At 40.3% G+C, this 14,820-nt stretch overlaps 1 long non-coding RNA gene across 3 annotated transcripts in view; it reads left to right on the top strand.

Annotated features, from left to right (window-relative positions):
• LOC149749523 (uncharacterized) overlaps positions 1-14,820 on the top strand; it is a 414,530-nt gene that overhangs the window by 93,792 nt on the left and 305,918 nt on the right. The window lies entirely within an intron of this gene.

The following is a 14,820-nucleotide window of genomic DNA, read 5'->3' as shown; positions in this document are numbered from 1 at the left end:
TTTGCTGTGCAAAAGCTTTGAAGTTTCATTAGGTCCCATTTGTTTATTTTTGTTTTTATTTCCATTACTCTAGGAGGTGGGTCAGAAAGGATCTTGCTGTGATTTATGTCATAGAGTGTTCTGCCTATGTTTTCCTCTAAGAGTTTGATACTTTCTGGCCTTACATTTAGGTCTTTAATCCATTTTGAGCTTATTTTTGTGTATGGTGTTAGGGAGTGATCTAATCTCATACTTTTACATGTACCTGTCCAGTTTTCCCAGCACCATTTATTGAAGAGGCTGTCCTTTCTCCACTGTACATTCCTGCCACCTTTATCAAAGATAAGGTGTCCATATGTGCGTGGGTTTATCGCTGGGCTTTCTATCCTGTTCCATTGATCTATCTTTCTGTTTTTGTGCCAGTACCATACTGTCTTGATTACTGTAGCTTTGTAGTATAGTCTGAAGTCAGGGAGCCTGATTCCTCCAGCTCCTTTTCTCGTTCTCAAGATTGCTTTGGCTATTCGGGGTCTTTTGTGTTTCCATACAAATTGTGAAATTTTTTGTTCTAGTTCTGTGAAAAATGCCAGTGGTAGTTTGATAGGGATTGCATTGAATCTGTACATTGCTTTGGGTAGTAGAGTCATTTTCACAATGTTGATTCTTCCCATCCAAGAACATGGTATATCTCTCCATCTATTTGTATCATCTTTAATTTCTTTTATCAGTGTCTTATAATTTTCTGCATACAGGTCTTTCGTCTCCTTAGGTAGGTTTATTCCTAGATATTTTATTCTTTTTGTTGCAATGGTAAATGGAAGTGTTTTCTTGATTTCACTTTCAGATTTTTCATCATTAGTATATAGGAATGCCAGAGATTTCTGTGCATTAACTTTGTATCCTGCTACTTTACCAAATTCATTGATTAGCTCTAGTAGTTTTCTGGTAGCATCTTTGGGATTCTCTATGTATAGTATCATGTCATCTGCAAACAGTGACAGCTTTACTTCTTCTTTTCCGATTTGGATTCCTTTTATTTCCTTTTCTTCTCTGATTGCTGTGGCTAAAACTTCCAAAACTATGTTGAATAAGAGTGGTGAGAGTGGGCAACCTTGTCTTGTTCCTGATCTTAGTGGAAATGCTTTCAGTTTTTCACCATTGAGGATGATGTTTGCTGTGGGCTTGTCATATATGGCCTTTATTATGTTGAGGAAAGTTCCCTCTATGCCTATTTTCTGGAGGGTTTTGATCATAAATGGGTGTTGAATTTTGTCGAAAGCTTTCTCTGCATCTATTGAGATGATCATATGGTTTTTCTCCTTCAATTTGTTAATATGGTTTATCACATTGATAGATTTGCGTATATTGAAGAATCCTTGCATTCCTGGAATAAACCCCACTTGATCATGGTGTATGATCCTTTTAATGTGCTGTTGGATTCTGTTTGCTAGTATTTTGTTGAGGATTTTTGCATCTATGTTCATCAGTGATATTGGCCTGTAGTTTTCTTTCTTTGTGACATCCTTGTCTGGTTTTGGTATCAAGGTGATGGTGGCCTCGTAGAAGGAATTTGGGAGTGTTCCTCCCTCTGCTATATTTTGGAAGAGTTTGAGAAGGATAGGTGTTAGCTCTTCTCTAAACGTTTGATAGAATTCACCTGTGATGCCATCTGGTCCTGGGCTTTTGTTTGTTGGAAGATTTTTAATGACAGTTTCAATTTCAGTGCTTGTGATTGGTCTGTTCATATTTTCTATTTCTTCCTGATTCAGTCTTGGCAGGTTGTGCATTTCTAAGAATTTGTCCATTTCTTCCAGATTGTCCATTTTATTGGCATAGAGTTGCTTGTAGTAATCTCTTATGATTTTTTTTATTTCTGCAGTGTCAGTTGTTACTTCTCCTTTTTCATTTCTAATTCTATTGATTTGAGTCTTCTCCCTTTTTTTCTTGATGAGTCTGGCTAGTGGTTTATCTATTTTGTTTATCTTCTCAAAGAACCAGCTTTTAGTTTTATTGATCTTTGCTATTGTTTCCTTCATTTCTTTTTCATTTATTTCTGATCTGATTTTTATGATTTCTTTCCTTCTGCTAGCTTTGGGGTTTTTTTGTTCTTCTTTCTCTAATTGCTTGAGGTGCAAGGTTAGGTTGTTTATTCGAGATGTTTCCTGCTTCTTAAGGTGGGCTTGTATTGCTATAAACTTCCCCCTTAGAACTGCTTTTGCTGCATCCCATAGGTTTTGGGTCGTTGTGTCTCCATTGTCATTTGTTTCTAGGTATTTTTTTATTTCCTCTTTGATTTCTTCAGTGATCACTTCATTATTAAGTAGTGTATTGTTTAGCTTCCATGTGTTTGTATTTTTTACAGATCTTTTCCTGTAATTGATATCTAGTCTCATGGCGTTGTGGTCAGAAAAGATACTTGATACAATTTCAATTTTCTTAAATTTACCAAGGCTTGATTTGTGACCCAAGATATGATCTATCCTGGAGAATGTTCCATGAGCACTTGAGAAAAATGTGTATTCTGTTGTTTTTGGATGGAGTGTCCTATAAATATCAATTAAGTCCATCTTGTTTAATGTATCATTTAAAGCTTGTGTTTCCTTATTTATTTTCATTTTGGATGAACTGTCCATGGGTGAAAGTGGGGTGTTAAAGTCCCCTACTATGAATGTGTTACTGTCAATCTCCCCTTTTATGGCTGTTAGTATTTGCCTTATGTATTGAGGTGCTCCTATGTTGGGTGCATAAATATTTACAATTGTTATATCTTCTTCTTGAATCGATCCCTTGATCATTATGTAGTGTCCTTCTTTGTCTCTTGTAATAGTCCTTATTTTAAAGTCTATTTTGTCTGATATGAGAATTGCTACTCCAGCTTTCTTTTGGTTTCCATTTGCATGGAATATCTTTTTCCATCCCCTTATTTTCAGTCTGTATGTGTCTCTAGGTCTGAAGTGGGTCTCTTGTAGACAGCATATATAAGGGTCTTGTTTTTGTATCCATTCAGCCAATCTGTGTCTTTTGGTGGGAGCATTTAGTCCATTTACATTTAAGGTAATTATCGATATGTATGTTCCTATTCCCATTTTCTATATTGTTTTGGGTTCGTTATTATAGGTCTTTTCCTTCTCTTCTGTTCCTTGTCTAGAGAAGTTCCTTTAGCATTTGCTGTAAAGCTGGTTTGGTGGTGCTAAACTCTCTCAGCTTTTGCTTGTCTGTAAAGGTTTTAATTTCTCCATCAAATCTGAATGAGATCCTTGCTGGGTAAAGTAGCCTTGGTTGCAGGTTTTTCTCCTTCATCACTTTCAGTATGTCCTGCCACTCCCTTCTGGCTTGTAGGGTTTCTGCTGAGAGATCAGCTGTTAACCTTATGGGGATTCCCTTGTGTGTTATTTGCTGTTTTTCCCTTGCTGCTTTTAATATGCTTTCTTTGTATTTAATTTTTGACAGTTTGATTAATATGTGTCTTGGCGTATTTCTCCTTGTATTTATCCTGTATGGGACTCTCTGTGCTTCCTGGACTTGATTAACTATTTCCTTTCCCATATTAGGGAAGTTTTCAACTATAATCTCTTCAAATATTTTCTCAGTCCCTTCTTTTTCTCTTCTTCTTCTGGAACCCCTATAATTCGAATGTTGGTGCGTTTAATGTTGTCCCAGAGGTCTCTGAGACTGTCCTCAGTTCTTTTCATTCTTTTTTCTTTATTCTGCTCTGCAGTAGTTATTTCCACTATTTTATCTTCCAGGTCACTTATCCGTTCTTCTGCCTCAGTTATTCTGTTATTGATCCCATCTAGAGTACTTTTAATTTCATTTATTGCGTTGTTCATCATTGCTTGTTTCACCTTTATTTCTTCTAGGTCCTTGTTAACTGCTTCTTGCATTTTGTCCATTCTACTTCCAAGATTTCGGATCATCCTTACTATCATTATTCTGAATTCTTTTTCAGGTAGACTGCCTATTTCCTCTTCATTTGTTAGGTCTGGTGCATCTTTATCTTGCTCCTTCATCTGCTGTGTGTTTTTCTGTCTTCTCATTTTGCTTATCTTACTGTGTTTGGGGTCTCCTTTTTGCAGGCTGCACGTTCGTAGTTCCCGTTGTTTTTGATGTCTGTCTCCAGTGGCTAAGGTTGTTTCAGTGGGTTGTGTAGGCTTCCTGGTGGAGGGGACTAGTGCCTGTGTTGTGGTGGATGAGGCTGGATCTTGTCTCTCTAGTGGGCAGGTTCACGTCTGGTGGTGTGTTTTGGGGTGTCTGTGGCCTTATTATGATTTTAGGCAGCCTCTCTGCTAATGGGTGGGGTTGTGTTCCTGTTTTGCTAGTTGTTTGGCATAGGTTGTCTAGCACTGTGGCTTGCTGGTCGTTGAGTGAAGCTGGGTGCTGGTGTTAAGATGGAGGTCACTGGGAGATTTCCACCGTTTAATATTATGTGGAGCTGGGAGGTCTCTTGTTGACCAGTGTCCTGAAGTTGGCTCTCCTACCTCAGAGGCAGAGCCCTGACTCCTGGCTGGAGCACCAAGAGCCTTTCATCCACACGGCTCAGAATAAAAGGGAGAAAAAGTAGAGAGAATTAGTAGATGTATGAGGAAAGAAAGAAGGAAAGGAGGAAAGGAAGGAAGGAAGAAAGAAGCAAAGAAGGAAAGAAAGGAGGGAGGGAGGGAGGAAGGAAGGAAGGAAGGAGGGAAAGAAGGAAAAAAGACAGAAAGAAAGAAGATACAGTAAAAATAAAATAAAGTATAATATATTTATTGAATTAAAAAATATTTAGAAAAAAAAAAAAAAAAAAGAGGGACGGATAGAACCTTAGGACAAATGTTGGAAGCAAAGCTATACAGAGAAAATCTTATACAGAAGCATACACATACACCTTCACAAAAAGAGGTAAAGGGGGAAAAATCATAAATCTTGCTCTCAGAGACCACCTCCTCAATTTGGGGTGATTCGTTGTCTAAAGGAGGGAAGGACGGAAAGAAAGAAAGAAAGAAAGAAGGAACGACGGTAAAGTATAATAAAGTTATTACAATTAAAATTATTGAGAAAAAAAATTTTTTTTTTAAAAACCATGGACGGATAGAGCCTTAGGACAAATGGTGGAAGCAAGAGTATACAGACAAGATCTCACACATAAGCATACACGTACACATTCACAAAAAGAGGAAAAGGGAAAAAAATCATAGATCTCGCTCCTAAATTCCACCTCTTCAATTTGGGATCATTCCTTGTCTATTCAGGTATTCCACAGATGCAGGGTATATCAAGTTGATTGTGGAGCTTTAATCCGCTGCTTCTGAGGCTGCTGGGGGAGATTTCCCTTTCTCTTCTTTGTTCTCACAGCTCACAGGAGCTCAGCTTTGGATTTGGCCCTGCCTCTGCGTGTAGGTCGCTGGAGGGCGTCTGTTTTTTGCTCAGACAGGAAAGGGTTAAAGGGGCCGCTAATTCGGGGGCTCAGGCTCACTCAGGCCGGGGGTGGGGGGGGGAAGGAGGGGCACTGCGTGCGGGGCGGGCCTGCGGCGTCAGAGGCGGCGTGACGTTGCGGCAGAGGCCAGCGTGACGTTGCACCAGCCTGAGGCCCGCCGTGCGTTCTCCCGGGGAAGTTGTCCCTGGTTCCCGGGAACCTGGCAGTGGCGGGCTGCACAGGCTCCGCGGAAGAGGGGTGTGGAGAGTGACCTGCGCCCGCACACAGGCCCCTTGGTGGCGGCAGCAGCAGCCCTAGCGTCTCCCGCCCGTCTCTGGGGTCCGCGCTTTTAGCCGCGGCTCGCGCCCGTCTCTGGGGTTCGCGCTTTTAGCCGCGGCTCGCACCCGTCTCTGGGGTTCGCGCTTTTAGCCGCGGCTCGCGCCCGTCTCTGGAGTTCCTTTAAGCAGCGCTCTTAAACCCCTCTCCTCGCGCACCAGGAAACAAAGGGGGAAGAAAAAGTCTCTTGCCTCTTCGGCAGGTGCAGGCTTTTCCCCGAACTCCCTCCCGGCTAGTCGTGGTGCACTAACCCCTTCAGGCTATGTTCAAGCCGCCAACCCCAGTCCTCTCCCTGCGCTCCGTCCAAAACCGAAACCCGAGCTTCAGCTCGCAGCCCCGCCCGCCCGGGCGGGTGAGCAGACAAGCCTCTCGGGCTGGTAAGTGCCGGTCGGCACCGATCCTCTGTGCGGGAATCTCCCCGCTTTGCCCTCCGCACCCGTCGCTGTGCACTACTCCTCGGTCCCGAAGCCCCCCCCCCGCCTCCCGCAGTCTCCGCCCGCGGAGGGGCTTCCTAGTGTGTGGAAACTTTTCCTCCTTCACAGCTCCCTCCCACTGGCGCAGGTGCCATCCTTATTCTTTTGTCTCTGTTTTTTCTTTTTTTCTTTTGCCCTACCCAGGTACGTGGGGAGTTTCTTGCCTTTTGGGAGGTCTGAGGTCTTCTGCCAGCCTTCAGTAGGTGTTCTGTAGGAGTTGTTCCACGTGTAGATGTATTTCTGGTGTATCCGTGGGGAGGAAGGCGATCTCCGCGTCTTACTCTTCCGCCATCTTCAAGGTCCCCCACCTGGTGGGAACATTTAATCCGTTTACATTTAAGGTAATTATCAATATGTATGTTCCTATTCCCATTTTCTTAATTGTTTTGGGTTTATTATTATAGGTCTTTTCCTTCTCTTGTGTTTCTTGCCTAGAGAAAATCCTTTAGCATTTGTTGTAAAGCTGGTTTGGTGGTGCTGAACTCTCTCAGCTTTTGCTTTTCTGTAAAGGTTTTAATTTCTGCATCAAATCTGAATGAGATCATTGATGGGTAGAGTAATCTTGGTTGTAGGTTTTTCTCCTTCTTCACTTTAAATATGTCCTGCCTATCCCTTCTGGCTTTGGGTTGTTCTCAGTTTGGGGCAATAATTGATAATTCTGCTATAAAAATTTATGTACATGAATGTAAGTTTTCATTTCACCTGGATATATATCCAGGAGGGAGATTGCTGGATCATATTCTACGTGTATGTTTAAAGCTCAGATTCTTTCCAAAGTGGCTGTACAATTTCACACTCCTATTAGCAATGTTTTATTTGCTCTTCATCCTTGTGAACAATTGGTATTATAAGTAGGTATACTAATAAGTAAATAATGATATTCCTTACTGCCTTAATTTACATTTCCCTAATGGTCAGTGATCATGATCATCTTTTCATATTCATATTTGCCATCCCTATTTCTCCTCTGGTGAACTTCCTGTTCTAATATTTTTGTCATTTGTAAAAGTTGGGTTGTTTTATTATTGTTGAGTTTTGTGTGCTCTTTATATATTCTAGGTATAAGTTTTTTGTCAGAAATGTGATCTGGAAATATTTTTTTCCCTATCTGTTGTTCATTTTTCATCCTCTTAATAGTATGCTTTGTAAAGCAAACGTTCTAAGTTTTGATGAAGTCTTATTTATCAATTTAAAATTGCATTCTACTTTTGGTTTTGTATCTAAGAACTTGTTGCCTGACCCAAAGTCACAAAGATTTTCTCATATGTTTTCTTCTAAAAGTTTAATAGTTTTATGTTTTACATTTAGGTATATGATCCACTATGAATTAATTTTTGTATAATAAATGAAATTTACATCAAGGTTCATTTTTGCATATGCTATTTAGTTGGTTCAGAAATATTTGTTCAAAAAGAAAAAAAAATGTATGATTTCTCCATTGAATTGCCTTTGCGCCTTTGTGAAAAATCAGTTGACCATATTTGTGTAAGTCTATTTCTGGGCTCTCAGTTCCATTGATCTGTTTCTGTGTTTTCAGAAATAGTGTAATATCTTACTTTAACTTTATAATAAGTCTTGAAATCAATTAGTATGAATTCTCCAATTTTGTTCTTCTTTTGCAAAATTATTTTGGCTATTGTAAGTCCTTTGCCTCTCCATTTAAATTTTAGAATCACCTTGTCGATAGAAGATAGAAAATCATTCTGGGATGTTGATTGGGATTGCATTGAAACAACATTTTACTAATATTGAGTCATTCAATCCATGAACATTAATTTAGTTTTTTAAAAAATTTTCTTTCATGAGGGTTTTGTGGTTTTTAGCAAACAGATCCTGAATGTATTTTCATGCAATTATACCTAAGTAATTTTTGGTGCTGTTGAAAATGACATATATTATGTTTCAATTTTAATTTCCAGTGATTCATTGCTAGTATATAGAAACAGAATTGATTTTCTGTATTTACATTGTGTCTTGTGACAGTGCTAAACTCATTCCCCAATTTATGCCATCTTCAGGTTAAATCCAGAAGATAAATAAATGAAAAAATGAAAAACAGGAACTTTACAATCCATGTACAGGGTATTCTTCAAGTTTTTACTTCAGTTCCCAAAGCATCTTTTATATACAACTGCTTTTGTTTCTTTTCAGAATTGTCAGGTATTTCCTTTTTGTATTTTGTCCAAGGGAGAAATAGGCTTTAGTAGCTTACTCCATCTTTGATAGCTTCAGAAGTCCACAAATCCCATTTTTACTGAAATTTAAAGCTTGCTACTCTTTACTTTCAATAAGTATCCCACCCCCCCATTTCTAATGTATAAAGTGTCATCTGTAGTATAAGCCCATTTTCTGTATTGATGGAGACAAAGGCCATGCCAGTCAGAAAAAAATAGCTTTTGTTGTTGTTGGGATCTAAAGGATGGATTAATGTAGTCCTCAGCTCCACCAGATACTTCCAGGGTTTACCAAACTTTTCATATCTCTGAGCATTTGGTGTGTTGCCTGAAGCTGATTTGGTTGTTACGGATGCTTTATTGGATCAGAACTCAGTCAAATGGTGCTGTGAAAACCGAATATGCACATGAAAAAAAATGAAATTGGACTGGTGCCTCACACCATACCAAAAAATTTACTCAAAATGGTTGTAAATATAAGAACTATAAAACCTATAAAAATCTTAGAAGAAAATACAGGCATAAGTCTTCATGATCTTGGGCTAGACAAAGCCTTCTTAGGTATTATACCAAAAGCATGAAGAAAGAGAAAAAAAATAGGTAAATTGGAATTCACCAAAATCAAAACCTTTTGTGCTTTAAAGGATAGATTTCAAGGTTCATGCATCTGAGGAGCCCACAGTCCAGAGGGAGGAACTGACATGTAATGCCAACAAAGAAATCACGGAGCAGACAGCGAGCAGGTCTCAAGATGGTGGAGTAGAAGAACGTGAGCTCACCCCTTCTTATGAAAACACGAAAATCACAACTGCTGAAGAACCATTAACAAAAAAATGCTGGAACCTATCAAAAAAGGTTCCCTACATCCAAAGACAAAGAAGAAGCCACAACGAGATGATACAAGGGAAGCAATCGTGATAAAGTCAAATGCCATACCTGCTTGCCCACAGACTTGAAAATAATTATACCACAGAAGTTCTCCCACAGGAGTGCAAATCCTGAGCCCAACATCAGGCTTTCCAGCCTGGGAGTCTGGCAACAGGAGGGGGAGCCCCCAGAGAATCTGGCTTTGAAGGCCAGCAGGGTTTGATTGCAGGAATTCCACAGGACTGGAGGAAACAAAAACTCCACTCTTGGAGGGTACAAAAAAAATCTTGTGCACACCAGGACCCAGGGAAAAAAGCAGTGACCTCATAAGAGACTGGGCCAGACCTACCTGCTCGTATTGGAAGGCTTTCTGTGGAGATGGAGGGCAGCTGTGGCTCACTGCAGGGACAAAGACACTGGCAGCGGTAGTTCTGGGGAGTACTCATTGGTGTGAACCCTCCTGGAGACTGCTGTTTCCTCCTCAAGACCTAGTCCCACCCAACAGCTGGTAGACTTCAGTGCTTGGACACTTCAGGCCAAACAACCAACAGGGTGGGAGCACAACCCCACCCATCAGCAGACGGGCTACTTAAAGTCTTCCTGAGCATGGCCCTGCCCACCAGAGGGACAAGACCCAACTCCACCTACCAGTGGGCAGGAACCAGTCTCTCCCACCAGGAAGCCTGCACAAGCCTCTTAGACAGCCTCATCAACCAGAGGGCAGACAGCAGAAGGAAGAAGAGCTACAATCCTGGAGCCTGCAGAATGGAAAACTCAATCATAGAAAGTTAGACAAAATGAGGTGACACAGGAATATGTACCAGATGAAGGAACAAGGTAAAACCCCAGAAGAGCAACTAAGTGAAACGGAGATAGGCAATCTATTGGAAAAAGAATTCAGAGTAATGATAGTGAAGATGATCCAAGATCTTGGAAAAAGAATGGAAGCACAGATCAAGAAGATAGAAGAAACGTTTAACAAAGACCTAAAAGAACTAAAGAACAAACAAACACATATGAGCAATACAATAACTGAAATAAAAAATACACTAGAAGGAATCAATAGCAGAATAACTGAGGCATAAGAATGATTAAGTGAGCTGGAAGACGGAATGGTGGAAATCACTGCTGCACAACAGATTAAAGAAAAAAGAATGAAAAGAAATTAAGGCAGTCTAAGAGACCTCCAGGACAACATTAAACCAACCCAGCATTCACATTATAAGGGTCCCAGTAGGAGATGAGAAAGAGAGAAAGGACCTGAGAAAATCTATGAAGAGATAATAGCTGAAAACTTCCCTAACATGGGAAAGGAAACCGTCACCAAAGTCCAGGAAATGCAGAGAGTCCCAGGCAGGATAAACCCCATGAGGAACAGGCTGAGACACATAGTAATCAAATTGACAAAAATTGAAAACAGAGAAAAATATTGAAAGCAACAAGGGAAAATCAACCAATAACATACAAGGGAACTCCCTTAAGTTTATCAGCTGATTTCTCAGCAGAAACTCTGTAGGCCAGAAGGGAGTGGAACTATATATTTAAAGTGATGAAAGAGAAGAACCTACAACCAAGAATACTCTACCCAGCAAGGCTCTCATTCAGATTTGACAGAGAAATCAAAAGCTTTACAGATAAGCAAAAGCTAAAAGAATTCAGCACCACCAGACCAGCTTTGTAACAAATGCTAAAGGAACATATTTAAGCAGAAAAGAAAAGGCCGCAACCAGAAACAAGAAAATCATGAATGCAAAAGCTCACCAATAGGCAAACAAACATACAGTAAAGGTAGGAAATCATCTGCACAAAAATATGATATCAAAACCAGTAATTGTGAGAAGAGGAGAGCACAAATGCAAGATATTGGAAATGCATTTGAAATTCAAAGACCTGTAGCTTAAAACAACCCTGTTTATGTATAGAGTGCTATATCAAAACTTCATGATAACCGCAAACTGAAAATCCACAATAAATACACACACACAAAAGAAAAAGGAATCCAAATACAACACTAAAGTTAGTCGTCAAATCACAAGAGAAGAGAACAAAGGAGGAAGGGAAGAAAAAATACCTACAAAAACAAATCCAAAACAATTAACAAAATGGCAATAAGAACATACATATTGCGGGACTTCCTTTGGTCCAGTGGTTAAGACTCCACACTTCCAATAAAAGGGGTGTGGGTTCAATCCCTGGTCAGGGAACTAAGATCCCCCATGCCATGTGGCATGGCCAAAAAATTAAAAAAAAAAAACAAAAAAAAACATACATACTGATAATTACCTTAAATGTAAACAGATTAAGTACCCTAACCAAAAGGCATAGACTGGCTGAATGGATACAAAACAGGACCTGTATATATGCTGTCTACAAGAGATGCACTTCAGATCTAGGAACACATACAGACTGAGAGTGAGGGGATGGAAAAAGGTATTCCATGCAAATGGAATCAAAAGAAAGCTGGAGTAGCAGTACTCATATCAGACCAAATAGACTTTAAAATAAAGATTGTTACAAGAGACAAAGAACACCACATAATGATCAAGGGATCAATCCAAGAAGAAGATATAACAATTGTAAATATATATGCACTCAACATAGGAGAGCACCTCAATATATAATGCAAATGCTAACAGCCATAAAAGGAAAAATCAACAGTAACACAATAACACTGGGGGAAACTAACACCCCACTTTCATCAATGGACAGATCATCCAGGCAGAATATCAATAAGGAAATGCAGGCCTTAAATGCCACATTCGATCAGGTGGACTTAATAGATATTTATAGAGCATTCCATCCAAAAGCAGCAGAATACACATTTTTCTCAAGTTAACGTGAAACGTCCTCTAGGATTGATCACATGCTGGGCCACAAAGTGAGCCTCGGTAAATTTAAGAAAACTGAAATCATATCAGGCATCTTTTCCAACCACAATGCTATGAGATTAGAAATCAACTTCAGGAAAAAAACCCAAAGGACACTGGTTCAAGATGGCGGAGTAGAAGGACATGCTCTCACACCCTCTGGCTGGAGCACTGGAGTCACAACTAACTGCTGAACAACCATCAACAGGAAGACACTGGAACTCACCAGAAAAGATAACCCACATCCAGAGACAAAGGAGAAGCCACAATGAGATGGTAGGAGGGGTGCAACCACAATAAAATCAAGTCCCATAACCAGTGGGTGGGTGACTCACAAACTGTAGAACAATTATACCACAGAAGCCCACCCACTGGGGTGAAGGTTCTGAGCCCCATGTCAGGCTTCAACCTGGGAATCTGGCAGTGGGAGGAGGAATTCCCAGAGAATCAGACTTTGAAAGCTAGTGGGATTTGATTGCAGGACTTCAACAGGTCTGGGGGAAACAGAGACACCACTCTTGGAGGGCACACACAAAGTAGTGTGCTCAGCAGGACCCAGGGGGAAGGAGCAGTGACCCTAGGGGAGACTGAACCAGACCTACCTGCTAGTGTTGGAGGGTCTCCTGCAGAGGCGGGGGTGGCTGTGCCTCACCGTGGGGACAAGGACACTGGCAGCAGAAGTTCTGGGAAGTACGCCTTGGCATGAGCCCTCCTGGAGTCCACCATTAGCCCCACCAAAGAGCCTGTAGCCTCCAGTGCTGGGTCACCTCGGGCCAAACAACCAACAGGGAGGGAACTCAGCCCCACCCATCAGCAGACAAGTGAATTAAAGGTTTACTGAGCTCTGCCCACCAGAGCAACACCCAGCTCTACCTACCAGCAGTCCCTCCCATCAGGAGCTTGCACAAGCTTCTTAGATAGCCTCATCCACCAGAGAGCAGACAGCAGAAGCAGGAAGAACTACAATCCTGCAGCCTGTGGAACGAAAACCACATTCACAGAAAGATAGACAAAATGAAAAGGCAGAGGACTATGTCCCAGATGAAGGAACAAGATAAAACCCCAGAAAATTGTGAAAATGACTATACTACCCAAAGCAATCTACAGATTCAATGCAATCTCCATCAAATTACCAATGGCATTTTATACAGAACTAGAATAAAAAGTCTTAAAATTTGTATGGAGACACAAAAGACCCCAAATAGCCAAAGCAATCCTGAGGGGAAAAAAAAGGAGCTGGAGAAATCAGACTCCCTGACTTTACACTATACTACAAAGCTACAGTAATCAAGATAATATGGTACTGGTACAAAAGCAGAAATATACATCAATGGAACAGGATAGAAAGCCCAGAGGTAAACCCACGCACCTAGGGTCAACTAATCTATGACAAAGGAGGCAAGGATATACAATGGAGAAAAAGTCTCTTCAATAAGTGGTGCTGGGAAACCTGGACAGCTACATGTAAAAGAATGAATGTAGAACACTCCCTAACACCATACACAAAAATAAACTCCAAATGGATTAAAGACCTAAATGTAAGACCGGACACTATAAAACTTCTACAGGAAAACATAGGAAGAACACTTTTTGACATAAATTACAGCAAGATCTTTTTTAACCCACATCCCAGAGTAATGGAAAAAAAACCCAAAAATAAACAAATGGGACCTAATGAAACTTAAAAGCTTTTGTACAGCAAAGGAAACCATAAACAAGATGAAAAGACAACCCTCAGAATGGGAGAAAATATTTGCAAATGAATCAACAGACAAAGGATTAATCTCCAAAATACATAAACAGCCAATGCAGCTTAATATTAAAAAAGCAAACAACCCAATCGAAAATGGGCAGAAGACCTAAATAGACATTTCTCCAAAGAAGGCATACAGATGGCCAAGAGGCATATGAAAAGATGTTCAACATCGCTAATCATTAGAGAAATGGAAATCAAAACTACAATGAGATATCACCTCACACCAGTCAAAATAGCTATCATCAAAAAATCTAAAAACAATAAATGCTGGAGAGGGTGTGGAGAAAAGGGAAACTTTTTGCACTGTTGGTGGGAACATAAATTGATACAGCCACTATGGAGAACAGTATGGAGGCTCCTTAAAAAACTAAAAATAGAACTACCATATGACCCAGCAACCCCACTATTGGCCATATACCCTGAGAAAACCATAATTCAAAAAGACACATGCACTCCAATGTTCATTGCAGCACTATTTACATTAGCCACATCATGGAATCAACCTAAATGCCCATTGACAGACAAATGGATAAAGATGATTTGGTACATATATACAATGGAATATTATTTAGCCATAAAACTGAATGAAATTGGGTCATTTGTAGAGACGTGGATGGACCTAGAGACTGTCATGAAGAGTGAAGTAAGTCAGAAAGAGAAAAACAAATAGCGTATATTAATGCATATATGTGGAACCTAGAAAAATGGTACAGATGAACAGGTTTGTAAGGCAGAAATAGAGACACAGATGTAGAGAACAAACGTATGGACACCAAAGGGGGGAAGCCGGGGTGGGGGGTGGGGGAGATGAATTGGGAGATTGGGATTGACATGTATACAGTAATATGTATAAAGTAGATAACTAATAAGAACCTGCTGTATAAAAAATATGAATTAAAAAAAAACACAAAACCATAAAAAAAAACATGTGGAGGCTAAACAACATGCTACTAAACACCCAGTGGTTCAGTGAAGA

Source organism: Delphinapterus leucas, chromosome 3 (assembly GCF_059928025.1).
Source record: "Delphinapterus leucas isolate spDelLeu-1000000601 "Yukka" chromosome 3, BTC_Dleu_Yukka2, whole genome shotgun sequence".
Lineage (NCBI taxonomy): Eukaryota > Metazoa > Chordata > Mammalia > Artiodactyla > Monodontidae > Delphinapterus > Delphinapterus leucas.
The sequence above is the reverse complement of the archived record's forward strand: the minus strand, read 5'-3'. Positions and strand labels throughout refer to the sequence as shown.